This window comes from Pseudorca crassidens, chromosome 10, assembly GCF_039906515.1.
Source record: "Pseudorca crassidens isolate mPseCra1 chromosome 10, mPseCra1.hap1, whole genome shotgun sequence".
Lineage (NCBI taxonomy): Eukaryota > Metazoa > Chordata > Mammalia > Artiodactyla > Delphinidae > Pseudorca > Pseudorca crassidens.
Window position 1 is genome coordinate 12822363 of NC_090305.1, and position 12717 is coordinate 12835079.

The 12717-nt window shown below is 41.6% G+C and overlaps 1 protein-coding gene across 6 annotated transcripts in view; it reads right to left on the minus strand.

Annotated features, from left to right (window-relative positions):
• ATXN1 (ataxin 1) overlaps positions 1-12717 on the minus strand; it is a 395170-nt gene that overhangs the window by 361590 nt on the left and 20863 nt on the right. Inside the window, exon 2 of one of the 6 annotated variants that reach the window (XM_067752050.1) lies at positions 6016-6043. The exons of the other annotated variants lie outside the window; for them this stretch is intronic. The gene's annotated coding sequence lies outside the window, so the exon portion shown is untranslated. The remainder of the gene's footprint in view (positions 1-6015; positions 6044-12717) is intronic. 6 annotated transcript variants of the gene reach the window in all.

Consider the following 12717-nt stretch of genomic DNA (forward strand, 5'->3'; position numbering starts at 1 on the left):
ATGCATGCAAACGGGGACTTCTAAAGTGCTTTCTTATGTACTCTTTTCCTTTCTGATATACTCAATATTTTGTCTGTGATATAATTTGTATTACTTTTTAGCACAGAAAATCTTTTTTCACTGGCAAATTACTAATATAAACTCAGATGTGGACACGAATTCAGACCACGAAAGGATCAAAATGAACAAAATTTCTGTCCAATGAAAGTGAAACCTTCATCATGTAGACTGTTTCTTCCATTCACCAAGCAGAGATGCTACTGGGCACAAAAATAACTAATGCTGTCCTGAGCAACTGGAGAGTGGACATTCATTCACTCCTTCTACACAGATTTATGCACATCTGTACTACTCTCAAACGATGAAGCTGCAAGGGAAAATTTAGAGGTCACTTAGTCCAGACCCTCATTTTACCTGCAAAGCTCTGAGGATTAGAGAGATCAAATGCCGTGAGCATGCTGAGTTTATTAGAGAGAGGGAAGCAGGTTCCTTTCCTCCCTGACCCTTGCTCTTTCTGCCTCACTGCCCTGGACCCTGAGAGGCGGCAAGAGCCCCCAGTCACATGGAGGCTGACTGGGAAGCAGGACCTCTAAGAAACGGAATGAAGCAATAATGACACGATAAAATGAGCTGTGCAGACAAGTACACAGGAACTGAGGGAAGTGGGGAAGGAGACTGGTTTAGGCTGAAATAGCTGGGGAAACCTTTCCGTCCTGGAGAAGGGGAGGCTCATGCTGGACGTTCACGGCAGGGCAGAATGTGGGAGTAAAGGCAGAGGGGTGAGGGAAGAATCTGAGCCAAGCCTGGTGGTCAGAAATAAACACGATATGCACAGGCAAAGGCTGAGACCTGGGGTGGACACCAGGTTATGTCCACACTCTCTACCACCCTCGGTCACCCTCTCACCCACGCCACCACCACCACCTCCCACATGCCTGTTACTTTGCCCTAAACACTACACAGATAAATTAGAAAACCCCAAAGGAGAAAAATAACATGGTAACAGTACTAAGCATCAACAGCATTTACCAGGTACCAAGTGCTCTTCTAAGTGTCTTACATATATTGATTTATTTAATCCTCATGCTGATTATAATCCCCACTTTTCAGATGAAGAAACTGGGGCATTAAGTGACTTGACCAAGCTAGTAAGTGGCAGGGCTGGTATTCGTATCACAGGAAATACAAAATCCTGGGATATCCAACGATAACCGAACACACAGGCATAACAGGCCAAGTTTAAATAGCAGCTTCAGAAGAGCTTGGCACCCTGTTCCCTATCACATAGCCTTTATCCCTTCCTGTTCTCCTGATAATTCAGTGCCAATTGCTAAGGATTCTTAAGGCTGCTGTCACACCTCCAGGGCTACTTCCAAAAGCCCAGGAGAGCTGATCCAAGTGGTACCTCAGCAATCCAAACACAGTGGACATCTGAGACAAGCCCTTCTACAGAGAGATGGCTGCCATCTGGCAACTGAGAACGAATTTCAAAACCATCCTCCCTTTTTGTACAAAGTATCTGGCCATGGAGTTTGTTATCAGCAGAACCAGGATTAAAAACTGTGACCTTGGACTTCCCTGGTGGCGCAGTGGTTAAGAATCCGCCCGCCAATGCAGGGGACACGGGTTCAAGTCCTGGCCTGGGAAGATTCCACATGCCATGGTGCAACTAAGCCCATGTGCCACAACTACTGAGCCTGTGCTCTGCGAGCCACAACTACTGAAACCCGCGCACAGCAACGAAGACCCAACGCAGCCAAAAATAAAATAAATTTTTAAAAAAATTGTGACCTCTGTCTCTTCTCTCTCTCACCCTTATTAAGGCGTGTATTTGTATTTTTGGCAAAGCTGCCAAAGGGAAAACATCACAGGAGCCTTCTTGTAGGGTTCGAGGTAAAATGAGTAACAGCTGGACGGAAAGAGCAAAGAGAAAGTGAGTCATGGATACGGTGCTAAATCTATAAGCTTTTTCTCTGGCTTTCTTTGAAATGTTTTCTTTAAGCTCAGAGCTGGAGGCTTATATTTACACACGGCACAACTCCACCTGAGACTCCAGAGTTAGGCTCTCAGTAACATGGAAAGCTCATAACCTTTTGTTCAAATTGCAGCATCTGGACCTGCAGTACTTATGTCCCTTTTACAACAATGTAACCTTACATGAGGCAATTTAACTGCCAGGGCTTGACCAGGGAGATGTGGGTTAGGGGGACCTATCAGCGACTGGTTTCCTGAGACCCGACAACTTCCTGCAATGATGTGTGGCTCTGGGCACCACAAACTAAAAAGCCCTCCTTTGATTCTCAATCCCCATGGTTATATCTTACTTCCACCTATGGATTCTGGTCCTTCCAGCCGATTGCTGACACACTAGGAAGGGGAAACAGGCCCACTGACCGTAAGTCACAAGGGTACTTAAGTGTTTTGTGCTTGCTAGTGTTTCAGGCATGTTAAGTGTTGGACACTCTTCTTCCTTACTCCCCGGATGAATGAAAAACCACTGAGATCACTGCAGGGGTAGCAACAGACTAAAGAGAAATAAACTTTTTAAAATAAATAACAACTTGGAATACCCTTTTAAAAATAAAATTAAATGTCTTTGTATATTAAATGATATTTGTTACTGCTCGATTACAATTTAAATTGTAACATTCTAAAGGAAAAAAAATCCCTCTATATAAGGTGGAACTTATAAAAAAAAAGTCTGAACACAAAGCTTTCTGGAATTAAAAGGTAAAACTATATATATATATTTTTTTTAATTCTACAAAATACAGCAAGAGTATTAGAATAAAACCCTCTACATTTCTTAGGAGCCATGTGTACCAAGACTTATTTATAGTACCCTACATAAGGCTTGCATTCATGCCCACGGCTCTTTTATAATAAAATTTTCCTTCAAGTTCTCCTTTTGTTGTGAACTTGTTATTGCCTTCCCACTGGCTATACACAACCACACATGTCTTTCAAAAGCTAACTGAAGCACAGAGAAGTTAAACATGATTTATTCAAGGTCAACTCTCCAGTCAGTGGCAAAGCCATAAATACAGCCTCTCCACCGCAGAGCGTTGTGGGTGCTGGGCCACACTGCACCGTGAAGTTTTGACTCTTGATTGCTGTTTTCAAAATTCCCTTGGGTAGGGGCTTCCCTGGTGGCACAGTGGTTAAGACTCCACGCTTCCACTGCAGGGGGAATGTGTTCGATCCCTGGTCGGGGAACTAAGATCCTGTAAGCTGCGAGGCACGGCCAAAAAACAAAACAAAAAAAAACAGGGTGGACAGAATGAACAAAATAAGAAGATAAAAGCCAATCTAGGGCTTCCCTGGTGGCGCAGCGGTTGACGGTCCGCCTGCCGATGCAGGGGACACGGGTTCGTGCCCCGGTCCGGGAGGATCCCACATGCCGCGGAGCGGCTGGGCCCGTGAGCCATGGCCGCTGAGCCTGCGCGTCCGGAGCCTGTGCTCCGCAGCGGGAGAGGGCACAGCAGTGAGAGGCCCGTGTACCGCAAATAAAAAAAAAATTCCCTTGGGTATTTTACAGCGGCTCATGTTGACAAGCCAGAAGGAAGCAGCTTTTAACAAACTTCATTAACATTGCACAATTTCACATTCTTGGGCCTATCACACATACCAATTCGTTTTTAACATAGGCATTTAAAACTCCCTTTAAGACACTGTACAATTGGCTCAAATATATATGAATGGGACAGGATTTAGTAGCCTAAAGTATATCCTGTTTTCTTCCCATTAAATGCAGCTGAATCACAGTGCATGGTAAGCAGTTGGTGCAAAAAGAAATGCTCTGCAGTTAGGGCAGCACTCAACTGCACTAGACCCCGTCCTAGGATAAGAATCGCATGAACAGTGCCTGGCAAGGGTGAAAAGGCGGCTCTGGGAGTGCAACATGCATTGGCGGGGGGGGGGGGGGGGGGGGACGACACATCACAAGTACTGAGCTGCACTGAGAAATGAGGGCACCAGAGCTATCGTAAAAAAAAACACTCACAAGCGTGTGCAGATTAAACAGATAACAAGAGGGATTTTTTTCTTTCTGTTTTATAAAAAGGGAGGTCATTCCTCTCGCTTTCAGGACCTTAAAAATTAAACCAGAGTAGCCAAGGGCTGGAAGGCTTTGAAGAGAGCCTCGAGCATACTTCAGGACCTTAAAACCGGGAGAAACCTAACCCCAGGGAGTTGTTTACTCTGCTTTCTGCTACCACACTCCAAGACAACTTGATCGAACAAACGGGCATTTTATTTTGCTGCTATACCTCTATCGTGAAAAAGCTCATTTGCCATTTTATTTTTATCTAATCATGCTGGCTGTTTTTCGTCTGTCTCTCTCTCCCGTCTACCCCCATCCCACCTACACTGGCATTCTCTGTGGTCAAAGAATCTGTTTCAGTATTAGTGTTCAATATAACAAATGTCAAGTAAACACTCTACACACTTCCTGTGCTATTTAAAGCATCCGAAGCAATTATTTGCTCTAAAGTATTAAAGTGTAAATTTTCTTAGCTGTGCCAATTCTTATAGTAATAGCTGTCACAGAACCGTACTTAGAATACTCAAATGCAGCTTTTAAATCAGCTACACTCTTAGGCTACATTTGCCAAGATTTTTCTAGTTTCCATATTTTTACAGCATGTTTTTGAGACAATGTACAAAACTGCAACAAAGTGTCATATGTAGCTCTTTTTTTCATATTTTAAGTTATTAGTAGGCACATTGGTATCTTTGAGCATAGATTTTTCTCTAAGCAAAAAGATGAGAGAGAGAAGATATAGACAGACACATATGCACACTTTAACCTCAATACCATACTGCTTTTTATTACAGGCCAAAATTGTGACCTTTGAAAAAAATCACATTTGATAAAGCTCCAAATCATATAGTTAGTTCATAAAAGGGCCCCTAACATTAGTTCTGTAAAGAGTGCATGCTATATCTATACCTACAAACACATGCAACGCCAGAAAAAATTAATACAAGACATACATATATAAATGTGTATGTGCAAATGACTACATACAGATACACACATATGCCTTTATAAGCACTTTTATGTTCAACTAGATGTGATTATTTTTAATCTTTTAAATTCATTACATATTTTTGTAATGACATGGGAGTAACTTAAAAGTAACCTAGCTCTAAGCCCTTAATAGCTAAGAGTGCATTAAATTGCTACCTTCTCCTACAGAATTGCATGACCCTTGGAAAAAATTTCATGCAACAGGGTACCATTTGCAAACAAAAACCAAAAACCTCCTTTGCTTATTTTTTTTTTTTTTTTTTTTTTTTTTGTGGTACGTGGGCCTCTCACTGTTGTGGCCTCTCCCATTGCGGAGCACAGGCTCCGGATGCACAGGCTCAGCGGCCATGGCTCACGGGCCCAGCCGCTCCGCGGCATGTGGGATCTTCCCGGACCAGGGCACGAACCCGTGTCCCCTGCATCGGCAGGCGGACTCTCAACCACTGCGCCACCAGGGAAGCCCTGCTTATTTTTTTAATGTAGTTAATTATTAGAATGTACTTTTCAACTGATGAAAGAATTATATTATTCCCACCAGGCCCGAACCCATTTTGATTTTTACATATTGTACAAGGTATTTACTACTTGCTGAAAGACAGCATTCAAGCATTAGGGGACAACAAGGTTACACTATCTTAACATGTTCTACTCAATGGCTTCTGATTGTGTTATGAAGTGCCTGCACATTGGTTACCAAAAACGTTTCGCTATTTTAAGAGTCACACTATCAAGGAACCACATGTCTGTATGGCTAATATTTGTGACTTATAACCTGACAAGCTTTTTAGAGATGTGTCAGCCCAAGTCACATTAAATCACCCCCTCAGATGGTCTGTTTCTTAGCATCCCTCCAGAGCACGCCTTGCTTGAGAGGGGATGCGTCCTTCGAGAGCACCAAAGAAACTATCACCCCACCACAAAATCCCCCATACCAGTCATGGCATTTAGGCCTGCACATCACAGCAGAGGACACTCTCCCTGACCTTTTGACGCAGATCTGACTCAGTTCCTCTTCATGCCCCACAATGGCGAGAAAAAGGAGGGATGACCGAGAGATGAGATGGCCGAGCAGCGAGGAGAGACGAGAAAAAGGAGGGAAAACAAAATGAGCATCTGGCTGGGATACGTTTTTGTGCACTTCTGTTAAAAATGTTTTCAAACATCATTTTTCTTTAGTGGTTACTTCTGAGGTGGGAAGAAAGGTGATGTGATGGGGGAGGACCCCACAGAGAGGACATCGAATTCGTGGTAATTATGAAATCTGGGTGGAGAGTTAGTTGAGTGCTCACTGAATCCTTATTCTTTATAGTTTATCTTGGTTTGCAACTATGCTTTTGTATATAGCTCACATTCATGAAAGCAATCTTGCAAGTCTCACGATGACACGGGTGGTAAGCGATAAAGTATAATTAGTTAAGAGCATAGGGTGTGAAGTTAAAATGGTATGAGTTGAATCCCAATCCTCCCAGTTACTAGTTGTGTGACCTTGGGCAAGCTACTAACCCAGTTACCTTATCTGTTGAGTGGAGATAATAACTACCAACTAGGTTTACTGTGAAGACTAAGTGATCAGCACAGTGGCTGACATACCCTAAATCCTCAATATGCCAGCTAGCCATTACTATTATTAAAAGGATAGGTTCTCTGCACAATGACCTTTCTTTAGTGTGTGTGCTGTTTCTTTTGTTTGGGATCATGAATCTGGTAAATCAATATTCGCCAACCAAATGATTTACTGAATAAAGATATCAACAATCAAATGCAGTTTTTTAAACTGAAAGGCCATATACTGTTGTCCAGAAGATGCCGAAATGAATGAGAGAAACAAATTTAACACTCCCACAAGCAAAGTGTGAAGAACTTGAGTATCCAGGCACCCTTTCCGGGGAGTCTAATTAATATCAGCAATGTCAGCTGTCTCGTATAAGAGAAGATCAATCCAGCACTAACTTTAAAGTCTAAAGACATCTACCATTCAGGACTTCCCTGGCGGTCCAGTGGTTAAGACTCCGTGCTCCCAGTGCAGGGGGCAGGGGTTCGATCCCTGGTCAGGGAACTAAGATCCCACATGCCACATGGTACGGCCAAAAAAAAAAAAAAAAAAAAATAGGACATCTACCGTTCACCCTTATGAGTATTCAGAGTGCACAAAATGTTAAATCCTAATATCTTACATTAGCAAATAATAATTAGCAAAATCCATGTGTATCTTTTTAAAAGCTATCCCGGGCTTCCTTGGTGGCGCAGTGGTTAAGAATCCACCTGCCAATGCAGAGGACACGGGTTCGAGTCCCGGTCTGAGAAGATCCCACATGCCACGGAGCAACTAAGCCCCTGCGCCACAACTACTGAGCCCGCACTCTAGAGCCCGTGCTCCACGACAAGAGAAGCCACCACAGTGAGAAGCCCACGCACGGCAACGAAGAGCAGCCCCCGCTCACTGCAACTAGGGAACGCCTGTGCACAGCAATGAAGACCCAACACAGCCAAAAATAAAATTTAAAAATAAATAAATAAAAATAAATAAAAGCTATTCCCCCAATAATATTGAAAAGGAAATCAAAGATTAATTTGTTTGAAGCCACAGGCCACAATTTATTCAACTTTATTGTTCCCTCTGGGCATTCATAGGTTTGCAAGAAATGAACAAAATGAAGTTGAATGTAAATTCAGGAGGTTGGACAGAAAGATGTGTAGGGTCTCTTAAACATCATGAATGACAAACTGCCCAAATGATCAAACTATTAAATTCTGAGTTTCATGAATGACAAAGTACCTCAATAATCAAACTATCATCAACTTTAGTTGATCTTCATAGCTAAACTCAAGAATTAGCTGCTACGTTAATAATGACATTTATCGAAGATATTCCTCCTTCCTTAATTTCAATTTATGTGAGCATGGTCAATCCACAGCTCTTAATTTCAGTATTTAATTCTATTATCACAGTATTAAGAGTATGCCTAGGCTCTAAGTGTCCGGAAGCATAAACTGGTAACTCTGAGAGATACATATGTTTCGGAGCCAAAGGAAGAAAATTAAGACACTTCCTTTTTTTTTTTTCTCTCTTAATAATTCTTAAATCTCCCTTTGGTGTATTTATTGAGCATTAGTTGTTATTTAATACAGTGGCTCTCCCAGGAGAAAGAAAATCAACGAAAAAATAAGACTTTTCCAGGGATAAAGAGAGAGAGTTGCAATAGAGAAATACCAGAGGGGAATAATCTTTATTTTATATAGCAATTAGAACCTTATAAATAGAAAATATACTTTTAAAGTCATAGCATCGGTTTAGAACTGGCCAAAACTGAACATATTTGGAAAGTTACTGATTACTGGTGAAAACAAAGGAAAATCCAAACTGAAGGATTAAATTTCTCTCAAAATCAGTCACTTGCATGTCTGTACCTCTGTCATAAAGTGTTTATGAGTTTGATATATATTCCAGGCATACGTCTCCTTCCAGAGAGCAGAAACTCCTAACCGTCCATATTCCAAACTGAAACAGATCCATCAGCATTTCACCTAAGAACAGTTCCTAAAAGCTATTAGCAAAGGCTATTCATAGACAGAGAATCAAAAGACGTAAAGATTTTCAAGTCAAAATGTAATGCTTGGGCTTCCCTGGTGGCGCAGTGGTTGAGAGTCCACCTGCCGATGGAGGGGACGTGGATTCGTGCCCGGGTCTGGGAGGATCCCACATGCCGCGGAGCGGCTGGGCCCGTGAGCCATGGCCGCTGAGCCTGTGCGCCCGGAGCCTGTGCTCCACAACGGGAGAGGCCACAACAGTGAGAGGCCCGCGTACCGCAAAAAAAAAAAAAAAAAAAAAAAAAAAATGTAATGCTCTTTAAGTTTCTGAAGCACATGCTTAGAGAAAACTTTCACTAAACAGAAAAGCAACAGCAAGACCATTATCCCTTCACAGAAACCAGCAAATAAAGAATGTATGCACACAACACCTGGATTTGCTTTCCTGTTTCTTTGCCAGTGACTTTTATACATACATATATATATATATATATATGATTAGCTAACTGTCAAACAAACATTCAGAGCACTGAATGACATGCAGTCACACAGATATACTCTCACACAAAAGAGAGCAAGGCTGATGCTATTTCAGTATCATGAAATATTTTCCTAACCATGCACAGATGGAAGTACAGACTTTTCTGCCAACCGCCTGGTTCAGAAACTTTGCTCTATTTTTAATTATTTGGTTCAGAGGACCCATTTGTGATTAACTTCTGTGTTGGATGGCACAGCAAATAAAGTTCCTGACCCACAGCAAAGAACACTGAGAGAAGCTTAATTACTTTTAAACAGCAAGTGTAATATTGTAAACCATGTGTAGGGACAACTAATTTGTCAAAGACCTGTTGATGGTTCCTGCAGTTTGAAGCTGTGGAGTGTATCAGTAAAACAAAAATCCAGGAGGTCTTAAGGAAGTGACACCAAAATGAAGTGGGTTTTTTCCTCCTCTTTTTTTTTAAATGGAGGTATCACTGACATAAAACATTACATTAGCTTCAGGTGTACAACATCATGGTTCAAGATTTGTACACACTGTGAAATGATCACATTAAGTGTAGTTACCATCTCCTAATGACGTTCTTAATAATAAAGAAATGTTGGTCTTTGAGAAACAACAATGGAGTGAGAAATGGAGAGTAAAGAATTAATAGTGTCGCAAGGACTAATCTTATTAGCACTAAAAGTTTCACTTTTGACTGGGATCGGAGAATGGAATGCCAAAGCTTTACGCACAGGAAATAGACTCAGATGCAAAGAGAAGTTGGTCAGGAAACTCAAACCATAGAATTCAGAATCACACACTACAATTGCTGAGCAGATAAAATCCCAGAAGAGAAGCAGAAAGAGAAGCAGTGGTCTAGCAATAAGGCAGAAAAGACAGTCAAGGTAAGAATGGAGCAGGTTGGAACTGTTTTATATTTTTAAGCTCTGTGTTACTTTTTAAAAGCTGTTTCCAAACAGAAAACAGTAAACCCAAGTATCAAATCAGTATAAATACAGAAAGGAAATAAAATATAAGGCATCCAGGTAAGAACCCTGAAGGTAGAATAGAGCTAAAACCTAAAAGACATTTATTCCTAGAGAAGTTTTCTTTTGATCAATTTCCCTAAAATTTAAGTCTTTGATGTACCTGGAAAACCTCAGATTCTACTGAACAATAGGTCACAGAGAGCCAAAATGTTTCAGGAGTAATAGTTTGCAAATGAGTCCAAGATCAATGCCAGAATGAGATGGGAATTGAAAAAACTCAACAACAAGCACCTAATTTCTTCTTGAGAAGTGTACAAATGGAGAATAACAGAATACCCTTGGCAGGGGGATTCTGAAGTCCAGCTTCTTAAACCACTATCACTGGCTACTAGCTTTTGGCTGGGTTGGTTGACATGGCAAGACCGTTAGAAGGACACAGACAGAGTTGTGGGCAATTATGAAAGTTCAATAATTGGAAGCAATTCAGGGAGCCATCATGTGGAGGAAAAAAAAGTGATCTGTTCCAGAAAGTCCAAAATAAAGTTGACTCCTACTATACATATTCATATTCTTCCTTCTCTACTATGCAAATCAGTGAAGTATATGCATGGGTATGTGTGTTGGCAAGAGACTAGAATATTTTTTAAAAACAGAATTAGAAAAAAAGCACATCTACGACTGAATTATTGATAGTTGCAAACAGTTTCATAACACCAATGTAGTATGATTACTATGGGCCACAGGCCATGGCTTAGAAATGGTTTTTATTTCATTTAGAAATGTTTCTATTTGCTATAACAATAGCCACTGTGCTGGGATGGGATTTGACCTGTGTCTTTGTCCATAAAACAATCCTATAAAATATGTAAACATGAATTCAATTTTCTTTAAGTCAAGAAAAACAAAACTATGGTTGTCAGAACAAGAATGGCTTTCTGTGGGATATTCTAGTTAAATGAAAGCTATTCAACCTGAATCAATTGCTGTATCCATTCTCCAATACACAGCAGATTTATATTTCACAAGGTTTTTGACACAGAACAAAATGTTACTGAAATACCTCTTCCATTCCTTTTGTCCTACATAACATTCCAGGGGCTGAACTCCCAACATGGGGCATATATTTGTCAGCTTCTGTTTGCACTGGTTCTATTCTAGTTTGTCTTTGTTGCAAATTTTCCGTGTTGACCCTTTCCTGGCAAAACATTAATATAGACTTTTGGTTGTGTTGCAACTTGCAATAAAAAAAAAAAAAAAACACTTACATTTTTATTCTGCACCATCTTTAAGCACCTGTAACTATTAAAAACAGGCCCTGCTGTTTACACCAATGACAGAACTTTTTTTATATACATCTGCTTATATAAACACTAGAAATTCAGGGAGAAAATTATTGCGATCCAACAATCCACACATTCCTACGCAAAACCAATCACTTGAGGATTTAAAAGCTAGATCTGTGGCGAGAGACAGGCTAGAACTAGCAGGAACAAGTCTGTACAAGATGAATTTATCCTCCACTGCCTCTCCGCTCCAGGTCATCCCAGGACTACGCTTGTGGGAAAATGCCAAGATGGAAAGAATGGGTTGGTGCCTGTTTTCTAGCATATCTGTGTAAAAGACTCAACAAGAGCTCAGAGCGAGCTGCTGCTCTGAAAGGGACAAAAGGTGTGGCGCTGCAGCATGGTCCTGGCCATTGAATGCCTAAGCCTAAGGCAGCTCAAACTCGGTCAGAAACGGATTTCAGACAGTGGGGAGCTACAACACTGGATCTCAGGGATGATGTCCAAGAGGTGGTCTCTGAAGCTGGGTGTCATCCTTTAGGGTGGCCCAGAATTAAATGGTGACGCATTATGCCTCCTGGCGAGTTCATATATACTTTGAACGGCACAGACACCAAGTCCCGTGGACTTCCACCGAAGATCTTGGGGCAAGGAGAGACGTCCACCAGCGCTCTCTGTGACCTGTTAGAGAGAAACATTCTTAGCTACTCCGTCACCAAGCAAAACTCCCCAGCTAGGCTATAGCGCCTTGACTCCTAGGAAAAAGCTGTAAAGAGATTGCCGGGAGGAGGCCTACAAGAGAGATGGCCTTTGTCTGGTTTGCAGAATCACTGAGGAGGACTCCACATATAAAATCTAGCTTCCGTAAGCCTCAAAGAGAATCAGATTCCAAGTATTTCTGAAACCAACAGCACGGTCGTCAGCACCAGTTACTTCTGCAGAGACAGAAAAGGCTTCATAACAGTTATTATACGTGCTTCTGGCATCAAGAGATGGATGGTGATTTCTACTAAAAGATTAACTGCTAGATGTCCTAGGACAGCAGATACTCATCATGAAAGCAACTCAGTGTCTCGCACTGGCTCTCTCCAGACCAGGAGGCATACCTCTGATTCACAGGGGGCTGCGTGAGCTTCCTCTACCCTCTTTTGTAGCATCCAGCAGAAAGACAGGAGGGACCTACCCATATGGAAGTGACCTGACTGTAATGCCTTCCCATCCACATAGGAAAGAACTTCCCAGAGAAGATGGCATCAGTTTTCAAGATTCCATGGATGAGATCAATACAATTTCCTGATGTTTTTAACTTTGCTGACACTGGTGCCTTAAAGGAAATATAGCTCGAGAAGCTTAACTTTAAAGGTGTAGTGGCTGCAGAAGAAAAAACACTCTCTACCC